The sequence below is a fragment of the Neomonachus schauinslandi genome, chromosome 8, assembly GCF_002201575.2.
Source record: "Neomonachus schauinslandi chromosome 8, ASM220157v2, whole genome shotgun sequence".
Taxonomy (NCBI): domain Eukaryota; kingdom Metazoa; phylum Chordata; class Mammalia; order Carnivora; family Phocidae; genus Neomonachus; species Neomonachus schauinslandi.
The window spans coordinates 65,740,350-65,758,270 of NC_058410.1; positions in this window are offsets into that span (position 1 = coordinate 65,740,350).

Here is a 17,921-nt window from a genome sequence, read left to right on the forward strand (position 1 = left end):
TTGTGAAGATATAGTATGTATGTAAAATGTTGCTGATCAATATGGTGCACATGAGTACTATAGAAAGATTTCATGAAGTTATAAATTTGCATTTAGTGAGTACTTAACATATTCAGGTCCTCCAGAAAGGTTTTTTTTTTTTTTTTTTCAAAACTAATCTCCACAATCACCCTGAGATGAAAGTATCATACCAATTTGAAATGGTGAATAAATAGGATCAGAAAGGTTAAGTCATCCACTCAATTCCACACTGCCAAAATAATAAAGAACAATTTGCGTAGAACAATTTTCCAATGTGCTTCTGCTTCTATCTGATTGCAAAAAGGAGAGAGAGAGATAACTCCACATTTTAAATCCTTGGTGATAATAAAGCCTGAGATAGCAGCATTTATGGAATAGAAGAATTACGAGGAGAAAAAAAATTGGCATGGGAGGAAAGATGAGTTTATTTGTAATATATTGTTTCTGAAGTGATACTAGGCCATATAAGAAGAAATACAAATGAGCAGATAGAGATAAAAGATTCTAGTTAAAAAAAGAGAAATCAGGATTGGAGATGTGGGTGTGGTACTCAACAGTGTTTCAGTGACATAATGAAGAAAATAGTAATAAATGAGCAACCATATGTTGTGCATGCAACTTTTCACATTAAAAAATGGAATCCATTTTTTCTCCTCTTGACATGGGGTTGATTTTGGACTTGATTTGACCAATAGAAAGTGGTAGAGTGATGTTGTACTAGTTAAGGGTGTAGGCTTTATGAGATATGACATTCTTTTGCTATTCTGAGGCTCCTGGTAAAGAAGCCCAGGCTGTCCACCTGGAGAAAGGAGCCATGTGAAGAGAGGATCCCCAGACAATAGCCCAGCAGTATGGCCCCTGACAAGTGAGTGAGGCCATTCTTGATCCTCCAACCCACCTACCATCTGAATAAGTAAGCCCCGCTGACACAACAGAGCAGAGATTAAACATCTCTGATGGGCCCTGCTTAAATTCCTGAACCACAAAATTGTAATTAATAAACATGTTGCATTTTATCCACTTAGTGTTAGGGGAGTATGTTTCACAGCACCGTACTGCTAAAATACAGAAAGAGACTGACAATAAGTAATTAGACAAATACTTGCTTTTTCTTCCTGTCACATGATAAAACATTCTGTTAAGAAACATAAAACAGGAGGGGCACCTGGGTGGCTCAGCCGGTTAAGCATCTGCCTTCAGCTCAGGTCATGATCCCAGGGTCCTGGGATGGAGCCCCACTTGGGCTCTCTGCTCAGCGGGGAGCCTGCTTCTCCCTCTGCCCCTGCTCCTGCTTGTTCTTTCTCTCTCTCTCTCTCGCTCTCTCTCTCACTCTCTCTGTCTCAAATAAATAAAAAATAAAATCTTAAAAAAAAAAAAGAAAAGGAAAAAAAGAAACAAACAGGACTTAACAGGATAGAGAACTATCAAGGAAGTGATAGAGAAATATTTTCATTGGGTAGTCAGAAGCTTCCTGAAAACGCGACATTTGAGTAGATAAGGAAGTTAGAGATCCAAATGGGTAACAAAGATGGACCATGAATATCAGAGAAAACTTAATTCCCAAATGTTTGATAATATGTTATAAGCAACACATCCAAAATCAAATTCACCATCCCACCTATATTGGTATCATTATAGAGGGCCCTTCCCACCATCTCTTCTTTGGCCTATATAACCATTTATCTTTAAAAATCAATTCAGAAGTCGCCTTCTCCAGAAAGACCTACCTAACTTCTTTCATCTGGCCTAGTGTTCTCTTCTATGTCATCATAACCACCAGTATTTTCTTGTGTGAGAGAATCAAATACATGATGCATCTTCTTTTTTCTTTAACCGAATCTCACACCATTAAACTTAAAACTCGTTTTGACCTTTCTAACCTCACAATATTCATCTTGTAGGTGAACGGCAGTGTTTTCTTGCCTCTAGTTACACTGTGCCCACTATCCTTTCTTTTATTCTTCCATTTTATCTCCCATTGGATCCCAGCTTAAGCACATCACCAAAATTTAGATTAAATCAAGAAAAAAGTTTTTGACCAATGGCTGCCTAATCTGTCACTGAAAAGTAGCAACAAAGCAAAGCTTTTATCAACCAGAAAATGTACTGTGCTTCCTTTGGGAAGGCAAACAAGACAGCAGATATAGAAGCCTCACTCAAAGGAGGAAAAACAAACTGAAGGATTTTAAGAGTAATACCTGTCAAATGGAGCAGTAATGTGTACTATTTGACAAAATAAGCTGGTGACTGTCAAAATAAATAATAAACCTTCCAGCTCTGACTAATGACTGAACTATCCTGGAAGACTTGAGGGAGCATCCAACAAAAGGCAAAATTGAAAGAAAAATTGGAACGGTCGGCACAGCCTCCTAGCAGCTAAATTTGAAATAATTATGGAAAAATTCAAACCATTCACCATGTTTAGTGGCAGAGGGGAAGGTTCCAACAACCCTTCTGATTGAGCATTCCACTTTCGTTAGGAAATCACATCTCTTCTGATGGAGTGCCAAGAAGTGGGTCTCTGCTTTTTCAATACGGAAACAATCCTACCGTGACTGTGGCATTCTCTCTGCAGACTTTCAGCTGACTGCCAAGAACATCATCACGAAGAGCAGCCAGAGCTGGACCGCTTTGTATGCCAGAGTGGGGCAGACTGCAGAAAAGGCAGAGATCCAAAGAAAGTCCATTTTTTAATTTTTTATTTTTTTGCTTTCTTCTTTTATTGTATTTATAAGATGATGAATGTTAACTAAATTTATTGAGGTAATCAGTTTATAATATATATAAATCAAACCATTATGCTGCACACTTTAAACTTACATAGTGTATGTCAATTATACCTCAATAAAACTAGAAAAAGTGAAAAACATAAAATAAAATGGATTATTGTCATTTTTGTTAGTTGTGATAATATTTTGACTATGCATAGTCCATTTTAATACCTTTTCACTTCCATTTCTTCCCAGGCGAGGCACCCATTTTCCTTTTCCCATAGCCCCTTCGAGGGTCATCTTATTTTCCCTTTCCAGCAAGCAGGGTTTTCTAAGATGATTACAAAGAAAACTGCCTGAGTGTCTGCTCATAATGTTCTGACCCTTTCCCGGGGAAGTTTCATTTAAACAAATTGTTTTTTAGAGACCCAAAAAGCCTCGATAAATTCCTGCTCTAAAATTCAATAATAAATCACAAGTGGGAGAACACATTGTTAGTGGAAAAATTTTAAGCATCTCAAAAATATAGCCCTGCAAAAGACGTCTTGCTTCAGAAATTATCCACTTATGCCTCAAGTTCTAAATAGCAGAGGTGAGTACTGATTTGTCCCTCTGTTTGACTCCTTTAATTGTGCTTTTGTTCCCAGGAGAAGCTATTCTCTGCGCTCCCTAAGTCAAAGTGTTAGAGAAAAGAGAAAAAAAAAAAAACACTAAACAGAATATCTGCTTCTAAGGAGGGGCCTGTCTACATATTATTTAGCCTACAGTAACATGGCTTGTTTTCTCATTTAATTTTATTTATTTATGTTCTTTCATTATTTATTTCTCCTTCATCTGTTTTATGCATTAGATTGTATTGACTCTGGTTCCAAATATGTTTTTCATAAGGATTTGATTCTGTCATAAGTAAACCATTTTGAGATATGAAATAAGCAAAATATCAAATCAAAAAAACATACATTTAATATTTGTTCATTTCTAACCAAACATATCTGCTAAAATCTATAATTAAAAAAAATCCTGACCCTTTTGTTTGTTTGTCTTAAGCGTTAACTTGGAGAATTGTGCTAGTCTAAAACTGCATCTCTACCTCATTTTTATTGCCATATTCATTAAAACAAAAAATCAAAACATATTCTGATTGCAGAATGAATATCTGAACTCAGGACCATTCCAGATATATGGGTAGCAAGTAACCGTCCATACATGCCTGTAAGTGAAGTAAAAAGTTGGTTCCTTCAAATATCCATAACTCACAAATGGACAAGAATCAGGATGCCCTTGCTTCCCACACAGTGATTTCAACATTTTAGGATAATTTGATTCACCAACCCATTTGGTTGATCCATCCTACTCTGATAGAGGATGATCCAACCTAGTCAACATCATGTCCAATGTATCCTGTACTTCCTGCAGCAATTATTCTGCTTGGCAGGACACTCTTCTCTAAAGCCTTCTCTGCTCATTATTCTTGCTGCCTCTGCAGGGTCAGTAATGTGTCTGCCAGTAAAGTGTTGTCTCCTTCCATTTCCTATTCCCATAACCACAAGGAGTAGAAGCAGTTTCCCTGTTGAGGAAAGAGCATTTGTCCATTAATAACCACACTAGTCTAGCAGCCAAATCCCATGTTGATGCTCTGGTCATTTTTAACGTGGACTACTATAACCACATTCTCTGCTGTCTCCAAGGCTTTATTCTTCATTCCAGTTTAAAATGATCTGCATTCTGCAGATCAAATCATTTTCTAGATGGATTTAAGTTATCCCTATGGGAAGGGAGAGCCTGGACTTGGCAATGTTGCATATAGGGAGTATGGAGTAGAATGCGGAGACGAGTGTCTAAAAGAAGCATTCAAATATACCATATGATGACAGAGCCCCAACTTAGTAGTTTGGCCTAGGGCGGGGGTTGTTTTTGGGGTTTTGTTTGTTTTGCTTTTTTTTTTTTGCATTCCAGGGATCAGGAAATTTCAAGATCATATTATAATTTTATTGACTACATTTGACAAATTATGGGAATTTGCTCTGCTTCTGTCTCCCCTTATTATAAAGTATTGAAAAATATTTTGGGTAACTTTTGCAAGCTGCAAAGGTCACCAAGGAGTACTGTAATACCATTGTTTACTAAACTTCTACTTTGATGCTGCCAAATCCACAGAGAGAATTTTTAAGAAACAACTTGAGCAATAGTTACATTGTCCACCAAAATCTGCAGATAAGAATAAAAGTAAAGAATGTAAGACAGTGTTAGAAACAGTACAACTATTTGCTACCCTTGGAAACTCTGTTTAATTTCCTGGCATCCTGGACATTTGGGGGGCTTATATTTTGGAATTACTATAGCCCTCTATGAAAGAGTTAATTCATTACCAAAAGGTGAGCCATTTCCTGTCTGCTCAGTTGTGGAATCAAACTAAGTACTATTTTATCAAAGGAACATTGGCTGTCACCCAGCGTTAATCATTTTCAGAACAATTAAGATTTACTTTAGACGTAAAGCTGATGGATCTTTATTTCCAGATTCCATTTTGGCAACTTTGAGCCTTACCTCATATGTAAGATTATTGCTGAAAACAGTGCTTCTCCAAATTGTCCTCCTTCATTCTTTTTGTGTCTATCTTAAAAAAAAAAAAAACACAATTAATTACATTCAAGCTAGCAAACCTATGTGACTGCCAGTGCTAGCTCAAATATTGTTTGCATATAATCCTACACAGATGTGGAGCCAATAGGGAGCTGGATGACTGTGTGCTTTTACACATCTTTTAGTTAAATTAAAAACCCAAAAGCTAAATCTTGTGTTCTGGGATAACATGTGAATTTGACATTTCCTGGAGGTTATTAGAACCATAAACCAATGACTAGACTATATTCATCCATTTAAGTGGTTTGTGACTATGAAAGACTAAATATTTACAATGTCTTTTAACCTTGGATACAATATAATGATTTCATCATTTTAATAGCTCTGTACTCAAATGTGGTTGCATCCCACTTACATTTTTAGAGACATGCATTTCAAATAATTTGGGTCTCATTAACCATTTGAGTAAGGCCCAAGCGTGACAAAGCACACAGCAAGAGTTCAAGGTGTTGAAATCACGATTTTATTTTTGATTTATGTCTTCCCTCCTGAATCTTACATGATTTACCAAATTTTGCTGTAAATGTTCAGATAAGAAGAGATATTTTTACACACACAGTTCATCAGAAGAAAGTCACTAACAGATCCCAGGCATCTGCTTATAAATGCCCGGCTGTGCACACAAATAGGGATCGGGTGACCCAGTGTGAATGAACCGGGACAAAACCATCACATTCACTAATAGAAGCAATTGAAGCCATGCGCCCCACTAAAAGCTGCTTGAGTGGCTGTGTTGTATATAGGAAAACAACGGTATTATACTCCACAAAACCCATCATCTAATCATTGGCCTTCAGAGTTCTAAAAATGCCTGACTCTTCTTCCTCTCATTATTTCCCTATGTTCTTTAATCTTGCTGTTTTCTGGAAAGAAAAATGAGTTGGTTATATTGGCTAATATTATTCCCTGCCCCCTTCCTCTCATGTATGATGAAAACTAAATCTGGTTTATTTTCAACATAGAAATGTAGGAACAACATTAAACAGTTCCTTTTGTATTTACCTCTATTCATCACAGGTTTTCACTTATATTAATACTCATTGTTTTGCATAAAAGAAAAATAAAACATACCAACTGACATAGACAGTATCAAAATAAATTTATGGTTACCTCCCCTAAAGTGCACAAAGGATATGATCTGTTAGAACTTTTGTGCTGAGACTTTTGGAATGCTCAATTCATGGTAGTTGACCTCAACAATTATTTCATAAATCATTATCCTAAAGCACCTATCAAAAATGTTTTATAATACCTTGGTTGGATCATTTGTCAAGCCACAGTTTATGTCATGATGAGGTTAGAGTCAAAATGAAAGAAATAAAGGATAAGAGATTTTTTGTTGTTTATAATACCCTGATCCTTAAAGAATGTTCAGAGAAAATCATGTGCATACAAAGGGATAATATTTCTTTTTACCCCCTAGCAGAAGGAAATTCACACACACTCACGTGTGATTGAATGTAATGTTTATGTAACAAATGCTATGATATACTGGAAAGATATATAGGCTATAAGTAAAACAAAACAAAGCAAATATTTAAAACAAATCTAAAACTCTCATTTATTTGTTGGCTTTAATACTCAATTTCCTTGTTATATGAGAACAACATCTGTGGTGTAATACTTTGCAAAATCATTGAAAGCATAAAATGAAACAATGTGCTTGAAATCACTATAAAAATAAAAATCAACATGTAATGAGATATTAAATCACTGATGGTGTTGGCAAGTGAGGATACATGAACAAGACCCTGTGTCTGCCTTTTCAGAGCTCTCATACATTGGAAAAATCAGACCCATAAAATGTCATGGGTAAAACAGTAGGGAGTACCTTGGAACACACCAGAAAGCCACGTAGGAGAGACAACATTTAGACTTGATATGGGAGGTAAGGGAAGGGCTCTTCAAGTGGAGAAAAGAAAACAATATTTCAAGCAGAGAGAGCAATACATACACATACAGATAAGCATGAAAACTCACAATGAGTTAATCAAACTCGCGGTTGAGATGGGGGAATTAAGGTAGTGATCAAGAGGTTCCTGGAGAAAAAAACTGATATATCAGAGTTATTTATGTATTATTTTGATTAGCCAAGAGTTTATTGCCCAATTGATGGGAAACTCTTGGATTTTTAAAGTGAAAAGTGTATAATATTATGTATATTTTTGAAAAAAAATTAACCTCAAATTAATAGGCCATGTGGACCTATTATGGAAAAAAATTGGTAGACAGACTAGAAATCCAAAAAAAAAAAAAAAAAGGCTAGGCAGTTATTTTAATTATTCAAAAAGAATAGATGAACAATCTATGATAATTTGGTTGTTTTGCAAAAGGTGAAAGAGAGGTTAAGTTGAGAGATAGAGATATGGTAGAATTAGTGGGATCCAGTAACCACTTAGAGCTGGGCAGTAAAGGAGAGGTAGTGACATGTTGGTGCATTAGGGGTGTCTGATGTATGAAATGGGTATAATTCTCTAAGCATATACTTAAAACTCTACCAGTATGAAAGGTGTTCACTGCTCTGGTGTAGTTCTCCATGTTTGCCAGTAACCCGCTCATTTCCTATTTGATCCCTCCTCCCGCCAGCACAAAGGCATTTTAAAAAATATGTACAGCAGATGTAGCTGGCTATCACTTCCCTTTGGTAAGTTCTGAGATGAGATATGGAAGATTTAGGAAAAATCCCACTGCACCTATCCCTTCTTATCATGCTCTCATTTGAACAGCACTCAGTTAAATCCTGGGATTTCTTTCGGCAGAGGTCTTTCTTGTATGATTGGTGGAGTGGCTGTGAATCACCGTGGCATGCATCTCCGGAGGGTCTCCTTTTTCACCCAGTACACTGATATACGTTGCTCAAGGGTGCAAATGTTCATGATAGCAACTTACTCAACTCATCTCTTTTCCCATGTTTGATGCATGGCCTTCGGGTGCCTGCATCATTGCTGTCTGGACATCTCACACTCTCACCCCCAGTGAGGCAGGAATTAAACCTAATTAATTCCTGCCTATAACATTCAGCCCTGCCTCCTAAAAATATGGACATTTAATAAATGTTTTGGTGATAAGGGAATAATTTATCTCTTCTAGGGTGCATCCCTTTCAACTGAAGCAAGAACAGCATACATTGTACTGGTTTAGGGAGGATAAATGTAATTCCATGACAATTAAAAATGATAGGAGGAGTAAAACCCCATCCATCTGCCTAATGACTAAACTTCAGTGGTGAAGAATTAATAATTCTAGTGGAGTTTGTTAGTGGAAAAGTCTTTTATTTTAATACATTTTGGAAATTCTGGGGAGTCTGACTACCCCTGCTAACACAGTAGTGTCAAGCCATATAAGGAAAACTCACTGAACTCAAGAAAAGGACAAGATCTGTATTTTCATGTTAGAACAAAAGAAAACATGATTTTTTTTTTCGGTTTAAATTAGTTCAAACTTTGTATTGTTTCCAGTATGGGACACAATCACAGAATTTAAGCCACACACGTATGCCTCTGAGTATGTGTGTATATGTGTGTGTGTATACATACATATAGATAGATAGAGATATGTAGATATGTGTATACATACATATGTATATGTAGTCTATATCTTTCTATATGTATGTCACCATGGATAGTATATGTCTGACTTAATATAGGATATATATATATATATATATATAATTATTTTTCTTTATGGTTTATTATCTGGAATTATGTTTATATTCAATTTTCCAAATCCCAAAGCTACTTATCAACTGAAATGGATAGACGGATGAATTAAAATAAGTTTTTATTGATAAAACTTAAGAAGTAGATCATTTTTATTGTTGTGATAATTTGTGTATAGGTCTGTTTGTTTGGGTTTTATACCTACACAAATTGAAGTGTGCAGTTCCTAGAAACTGCTTGCTGGAAACTTGGTTGATTGGTTAAGGTTTCTTTTGATAGTCACATAATCAGCACTGTGAGCTTGGAATAAAAAGAAAAGAAAAATCCTAAAAGTAAAGCAAAAGGAAATTTCTCATTCTTACCTGAACACATTTTACAAATCTGTTCTATTTAGGGTAACATGTCTTGTCAAACAACAGGAAAATTAAAAGTACAGTGTAACTTATGTCCTAGTCTATTGAATAAATTTTTCTTGTTCAGTTCCCAGAGTAAAGGAAGTTGTACTGGTTATCTCAGTGACTTAGAAAAAGCATTACCCGCATATTTTCAAATTTAGCCTATTAAAGCACATTATCTCAAGTCCAGTCTATTAAAGCTACCATGGTGATTGTACTATATTTGTTATTAAGATATAATACAAATTCAATTTAATTCTTTTGCTGCAGCAATTGTTGTGGTAGATAGTGAGCTCTAAAAAGAAACAATATAATCAAGTCACTAGTTTTTAGTCTACATCAGAAATAAGATATTTAAAATTTCATTTACAGAATTTTAAATCATGGAGTTGATTTTATAGATATTATTGAAATACTTAAGGGACACATTCTTATTTAGAAATGTAGTTCTCATTTTATCGTTTACATTTTTGTTCCAGTAAACTTGCTTTTTCCTTTGATTTAATTTTATCCACTGAAAAGTTGCCTCTGATGTGTTTTGCATTTCTCTCCTCTTCTCTAGATCTGTCCTTACATGTTTCACAACCAGCAGATTTACTCTGGTGCTGTTAGCAATTTCTGCCACCAGAGAAAGTTATGTCCCACACACACACACACACACACACACACACACACACACACACACACCGTGGCTCCCTTGCAAAGGTTTAAGAGAAACTGAGCTATATTTCAGTTCAAACTGACCTTTCTGTCCAGTTAAGTTACTTAGTTATTTCTTTTAAAATTTAATTTTTGTGGCTCAAAATAAATAACCATTATTAGTTTATATTGGCATTTTGAGACAAAGTTTATTATTCCTAATTGTATTTTACTAGAGTTAACATTTTTTATTTATATACTTGATTTTTAAAGGTTTTCTGAATTTATAATTAGATTTACTATGTTGTTGAATAAAATAACTTCAAAAGTGTGTGTATCTAGTTTTATATTGCTAATCAATAGAAAAATAGCATTGGAAACATAAAGTTTAATTTTTCCCACAGGGGGACCTCTTTGGATCTAAGTGCTGCCACTCTGCCCCCTCTGACAGGTGATTTGAATTACTTGGACTTTACTTTTCCTATTTGTGAAGGTAGGCTCAGAAGACTTGCACTTTAATGCCTTAAAACTCAGGCTTATTAAGAGAAAGATATTGACTCCCTAGTATGTTTCAACATTGACAATACAAATGTTACCAAAATAAAATTAATAAGAAGAAGAACTTACCAAGTACTTTCTGGGTGCCAGACATTGTGATCAGGCATGTATCAGTAAGGATAGGATAGGTCATGCTACAGTAAACCCATTCCTAAATTATGGGCTGATGTCCAGTGTGGGTCACTGTGAAGGCCTAAGCTAAAGAAAACCCCTTCTCAATAAATATTTCCATAATAATTCCAACAGGGGAAAGAAGATACATTAAATCTTAATTGGCTCTTCTTAAAACTTCCGCATGGGAATCCCTTCTGTCCACCTTTCATGAACCACAGCAAGTCACAAGGTCATACCTAACTCAAGAGTCGGTAGAAAGTGTAATCCTATCAATGCATCAAGAAGAAACAGAACAGGGCGCCTGGGTGGCCCAGTCATTGGGCGTCTGCCTTTGGCTCAGGTCATGATCCCAGGGTCCTGGGATCGAGTCCCACATCGGGCTCCCTGCTCTGCGGGAAGCCTGTTTCTCCCTCTCCCACTCCCCCTGCTTGTGTTCCTGATCTCGCTATGTCTCTCTCTGTCAAAAAAATAAATAAAATCTTAAAAAAAAAAAAGAAGAAGAAACAGAACATATATGCATAGCCCTAAGGATTGGAGGGTCTTCTTTAATTCACAAATTAGCTTCTCTAGCAAGCACTAGGACTTTCTGCCAGCTCTATCAGGTTCTATTCCCTTACTTTGCTTTTTTTTTTGGATTACTCGTAAATGTATGAAATTATATTGTTTGCTTGTTTTGAAGATCTGGACATGGATAGATACGGATCCATCTGTAGCTAGAACGTACTGTCTATAAGGGCAAGGACATTGTCCACTTGCTTTTCCTCCTCTTTACTTTCCTTTTTATTTTTCTTTTATTTTTTTAATGAGTTTATTTATTTATTTGAGAGAGAGACACAGCGAGAGAGGGAACACAAGCAGGGGGAGCAGGAGAGGGAGAAGCAGGCTTCCCGCCTAGCAGGGAGCCCAATGCGGGGCTCGATCTCAGGACCCTGGGATCATGACCTGAGCCAAAGGCAGACGCTTAACCGACTGAGCCACCCAGGGGCCCTTTATTTTTCTTTTCTCTTAACTCTATCACCAATACCTACACTGGCATCTGACACATAATAAATACATCAATGATAAATACTTAATGAATGAATTATATCCATTTTACAAATAAGGAAACAATCTTAGCAGTTAAATCACTTAAGATGACATAGGTATAAAGTAGCAGAGCTGGAATTTAGAGCCCCAGGGTTTAAACTCTCACTTGTAGAGCTACTGTGCTTGATAATGACATAAGCTAGTGGGAAAGACATACATAATTGTGAGGTACCCTGACAAACGCTACAACAGAAACATATATGAATGACTATGGAACTACAGAGGGAGTAAAATCGAACTATCAGATACAGCATTTCGAAGGTGATAGAAAATAGTGTGAAGGAAGGTTTTATGGATGAGTACTATGCTGGATTTTGAGTGAGATCCTGAAGATGTGTTTACTATTTTGTTTGAAATTACTTTGACTTTCCACCATGAGCCAGAAATGTGTTAGCTGCTAAAGATACAAAAGTACCCAAGGCAGAAAAACTCTTTGCCCTTCCAGTGCCTCTAGTCTCATGAGCTATGTGCCAGTCAGACACATACAGACAAACTCACCCTTCAGTGAGAGGCTGGCGGTCTCATCCACAGCTTTTGGAGGGATAGATGTAGCTAAGAAAGAGAAGTGTTGTTGTTGTTTTTTTTTTTTTTAAGATTTTATTTATTTGACAGAGAGAGACACAGAGAGAGAGGGAACACAAGCAGGGGGACTGGGAGAGGGAGAAGCAGGCTTCCCGTCGAGCAGGGAGCCTGATGCGGGGCTCGATCCCAGGACCCTGGGACCATGACCTGAGCCGAAGGCAGACGCTTAATGACTGAGCCCCCTCGGCACCCCTAAGAAAGAGAAGTTTTCACTGGAGTTAAGTGAGCAGATATTGACAGTACCACAGCCAGCAGAAAGATCTTTGAGAGCCATTGACTCCAAAAGCTGCCCCAACACATGACCATGGAGCTAGATGAAACAGGGCCTGAATCTCTGCCATAGCCCTTCTCCCCTCTTCACTAAAGCATCCCCAGTGATATTCTTCCACATTGCTTTTCAGGCCGACTCAGGGAAAAAAAAAAAAAAAAAAGACCCAGCTTGTCATAAGACAGACTTATGGCAAGAATCCAGAAAGAAAATACTTAAACTATCAATCTTCTGCCCTTAGATGGCTGTGAAATTTGACTCCTCCTAAATAAACGGGAAAAGTATCAACAACGTACTTTGATTACCTACTGAGTTCAGGGCATGTTTTCTACATTTTGGTTAAGGGACAGTGGATGATACGGGAATGGTAGATAAAGAAACATTTAGATATTCTCAGCCCCAAATAAGCACTAAAGTCACTAAGTCTGTTGACACTCAGAGGAAGAGAGACATCTATGGGATGCAGTGGATACTGGGATCAGACCAAAAAAGCAGCACTTTCCAGACAAGCGGGAGAAGGAGTTACCAAAGTGAGAAGTTATATCATTGAGGATTATGCTTGGCTGCCTATAATAGAAAACCCCAAAATAACAGTGTCTTTAAAAGAGAAGATTTTATTTATCTCTTACTAAAAAGTCCATAAATGCAAAATACAATAAGACCTGATATTTTCCTGGGATTCTCTTTTTGTTCTGCCACTTATTCCAGGGGGAAAAAAATGATTGCATACTCAAAGGAATAATTGGCTGGGAGTTAAATAAAGGAACTATTTATAGAGTCATGAAAAAGGTTAAGAGCAGCAAAAGAGGTTGAGGGTCCCAAGGACTAGCAAGGGTTGGAGGAGAACCAACACTATCCTCAGACAGCAGGGGTTCGAGGTATGGCCATAGGAAAAAGAGGTATGGTCTTAGAGTGGTAACATAACTATTGCTAAACCTCAGCTCAGCAGACAGGAGGCCCAGGGGATGAAGTAATAATCAATCTCCTATTGCCCTCCATTTCATTAACCTCCCATTGGCCAAACACAGGGCCTAGAAGCTTCAGGGCAAGGGAACCCAGGATATACATTTGGCTTCGCAGAGCACACAACAGGGTGGAAAAGAGTGAAGAGCTGAACTGGAAGAACAAACATAGAATAATCAGCACAATTCACCCCTCAGCATTGTATCCCTCAGAATCGTTTCTTGTCTGCTTTTCCATTTTGGGAAACTTGAGTCATAAAATCACTGGGTGTCCCATGATTAGGCAATTAGAGTTTATTTACCAAAACCCAGGTGTACACAAGGAGCTAGTTTTCAAATGGAGAATAAACTGCTGGCAGAATAGGGCAGCGATCTAATCTAAAACCCAAGCGGTCTCTGTTGTTATGCTCATGTTTGGATGTGGCAGAGACCTCACAAAGAATCTCTGTGTACCACAGTCCCTTTCAGGACCATTGTGCCTGCTGGGTTATAGGTCCATATGTCAGGAGAGCTTGTGCAACAGCCTAGACCTGCTGTGTAGCTGTCCTTTGTTTTGGGCCTCACTCAAACCTGCACCCTTAAATGCTACCTGGTAAGTATATTAAAATAACATGCCCAAATATTTTGCATATTTGCTCCAAATTCTATTTTTTAAAGATTTTTTAATTTATTTATTTGCTAGAGAGAGAGAGTGTGTATACAAGCAGGGGGAGCATCAGGCAGAGAGAGAAGCAGGCTCCCCGCCAAGCAAGGAGCCCAATGTGGGACTCCATCCCAGGACCCTGGGATTATGACCCCAGCCAAAGGCAGCCACTTAACTGACTGAGCCACCCAGGTATCCCTATATTTGCTAGAAATTCTAAAGAGGTTAACTAAAAATTCTGCTTTTTTTTTATTTTTGGAGGGTGATAAAAAGTGCAGCAACTTGTCTTCCACTTTAGGAGAGTATCCCCTGACATGCCCCACCTGAGGGACCCCAGAAAGCTTCATGGATTATGCAGGCCTGCGTGTATCTCACTAAAGCAACTATGGTGCTTATTACTTCTTTCTTACCTGCTTCAATTAGCATAATGCAGTGAATCAGCATGTAGTCTATGGAATGCACAAGTAAACAATGAAGTTTCCTCTATACTAGATTAGAACAGAGAGCAAAAATTTGTCATAGAACTAAAAAAAAAAAAAAAGTTACCTGGTTTCTGATTGTTAATTAGCTGACAGTTAAAGACAGTGTTTTTAGGTTAAATAGTATAACATACCAGGGTTCAAGGGCATCTATCTATTCATTTGCTCCAGTGAAAATACCGTGTCCAGAACATCTGATTAAGGTTGTTATAATCCAGTCATTTTCCAAGATCTCTCTAACTTTTGCAGTAAACAGGAAAGTTAAATGGGTATAAAATAAAAATTTCTACTCCGTTATCTATCTCTTAAGTTCTTGACGGTGTCTGCAATACCCACCAAGAATGTGGTATTGCTTTTGATCTAGCATCTTGGGGGAGGACACTGTGAGAGGAAATTGTATGTAACATTTCTACAATAACTAGCCATTGCTATAGACCTCCATGGCTAATTATAGTAACTGTCCCCACTATGTCTCTCAAGGTTCCCTGCCAGCACCTGACCTCTGCCACTTCGGGATCCCTAATTCCATTGCAGCAGAGCTCACTGTCTGCTCTACCCTCATTCCATAGTAGAGAGAACCAATATGCGGACTCTGCCAGTGACTCAGTAAATATGTTTGCTCCAAATATTTCAGAACTAAAGAGATAACAGGAGACACACCCCAAAGAATTTAGGGTAAGACTGACTTTGCCAAGACTTCATCATTCACCTAATCCTACACTAGTCCCTGATTGGACGAGTGGACCACATGCTTCTATTCAGAGTCAGTACCTAATAATCAAGTATGGTCTGGTTATTTGCTTTTGTTCAGTCACATTATTAAGGATTAAGCCTCCAGAGAGGACTTGGAGGGAGACTCACAGTAGAGTTGAGGCCCTTTTCAAGGGTCTTTCCTCAAAAGGGGCTGGCGTCCCTGCCGATTAAGTCATTCTGGTCTGTGAGATCATTTAAGTTTAGAATTGAGTCAGAGGCCATGAACCCCACTACATTATTTCAAGTCTTGTTTTTCCTCAGCAGACCTGGAATTTTTCTGCTTATCTAAATCAAACAGCACATTAGGAGGCTGCCCGGCTACTTCATTCCCAGAGCCCTGGGAATAATTAGCCACTGCTATAGATCTCTGTGGCTAATTATGGTAATGTGCCCACTCTGTCTCTAAAGGTTACATGCCAACACCTGACCTCTACCACTCTGGCGTCCCATTGTTTCCACCAGGGAACCTAATTCCATCACAGCAGTGCTCACTGTCTTCTCTAACCTACAGAGAACAACCTCTTCTCATGAATTCTGGTGATCCCCTCAGCAATGTATTCCTTAATGCCTTAGTGGAGAGAATGTCCAACAAGATGACACTTGTCTTGGTGTTGCAGCAATTTCCTCCTGGAGGAGGCCCTGACTTATCTCTCTGTGCTATGCTTGGACTTCATTCTCATTTGGGACATGGAGTCAATGAGGGACATTGAGAGGAAATACTGAAGAGAATCAGCATCTGCTTAGGAAGTATCTGCACCAGGTAACATTTAAAGTTTTGTTTTGTTGTGGTTTTACTTCTTAATGTGAGAGAAGACTGATTCTCTTAGACAGGAATAAGTAGTTGGAGAGGTAGGATGGTAGGAGGGGCTACTCACAAAGGTACATTCAGGCAGATTTGAGGGTTCAAGTTCTCAGCCTCATCTGTGTCTGATTGACCCCAAGGCATATCTGTGGGACCTGTTTTTCCCCAACTACCCCTCTTAACTTACCATAAGAGATCTGGTGGGAATGCACAGTTTAGTTTTGCAAATCTGCAGCTTTCATCATCAGTCTTTATCCCTGTTTACACAGTGTCAATACTGATTAGAGTTTCAAAACATATTGCCCATCCAGGAGGGTGGTGAAAACATATGTGCTATGGTTTCGGAAAGACTTGAGTTCAAATCCTTCTTCTATTAGAATTACTAGTTGTCTAACTAGTTACTTCACTATCTGGGCCTCATTTGTTTTATTGTTAGAATTCGAGCACTGGTTTTTATCCGTGGAAAGTATAAGGAGTAAACGAGAGGACACATGTGATGTTCCTAGTGAAAGTAGTGCCCTCTGAATTCCTGAACCCTCCCCCTTTCCATCCTTCCCTTTATTTTCTTTCGTCTCTTTTCTTTTACCTGCCTCAGTGTAACTTCACAGATCACTACTACTATAGTCCCCCATCTACCTCAAGAATTCAAAACCCTCTAAATTCCCTGCCTTTAAAAAAATATAAAAATGGAGCACCTGGGTGGCTCAGTCAGTTAGGTGGCTGCTTTCAGCTCAGGTCATAATCCCAGGGTCCTGGGATCGAGTGCCACGTCAGGCTCCCTGCTCAGCAGGGAGTCTGCTTCACCCTCTCCCTCTGACTGCCTGCCATACCCCCTGCTTGTGCTCTCTCTCTCTCTCACTATCTCTCTCTCTCTGTGTCAAATAAATAAATAAAATCTTTAAAAATAAAAATAAAAATTTATTAATTAATTAAAAATATAAAAATGCTGGAGATACTGCTGTATGTCCTTGTGGTATGACCAAACAGGGAAAACATTATTAGAGAAAGTATTAATAAAGCATTGTGAACATCTTGGGAAAACAGTAACTCAAATATTTATGCAAAATTTTGCAACATTAGCTATGTAAACAAAGTAAAAACAAGTTTTATTAGTGATCATAAATATTGCAGATTTCAATTCTGTTAAGGACACGGTTTCCCAAGTATAAATAGGAGTTGGAAATCTCTAAGAATTTCAATAATTGAGTTTATGACCTATGCCTTTTGCAAGCTAATGCTAAATCTGATAGGTGGGTTATTTTTTTGACTTCCTGTTAATATTTCCTCTTTAATCATTTGAGAAGATTTAACAGTGCCAGAGGGGAAAGATCTTTTCTTTTTTCTTATTCTTATTTACTATACAAACAGCCATTTGTTTGATTTCTGTTTTATTCAGTGATTCCAAATTGGTCAATAAAATGCTAATGGTTAACAACATACTATATTTCTCACTTGGAGATCATCATTTAATTCTAACGAATGCCAGTTGGATACTTGTTAAAACAGCAGGAGCCAATTCATATATTCGAGCGAAATAAATAAAGTTTGATTGCATATTTGTTCCACTCAGCTTTGATAACTAACACTGTTAGAGGTTCTTCATATA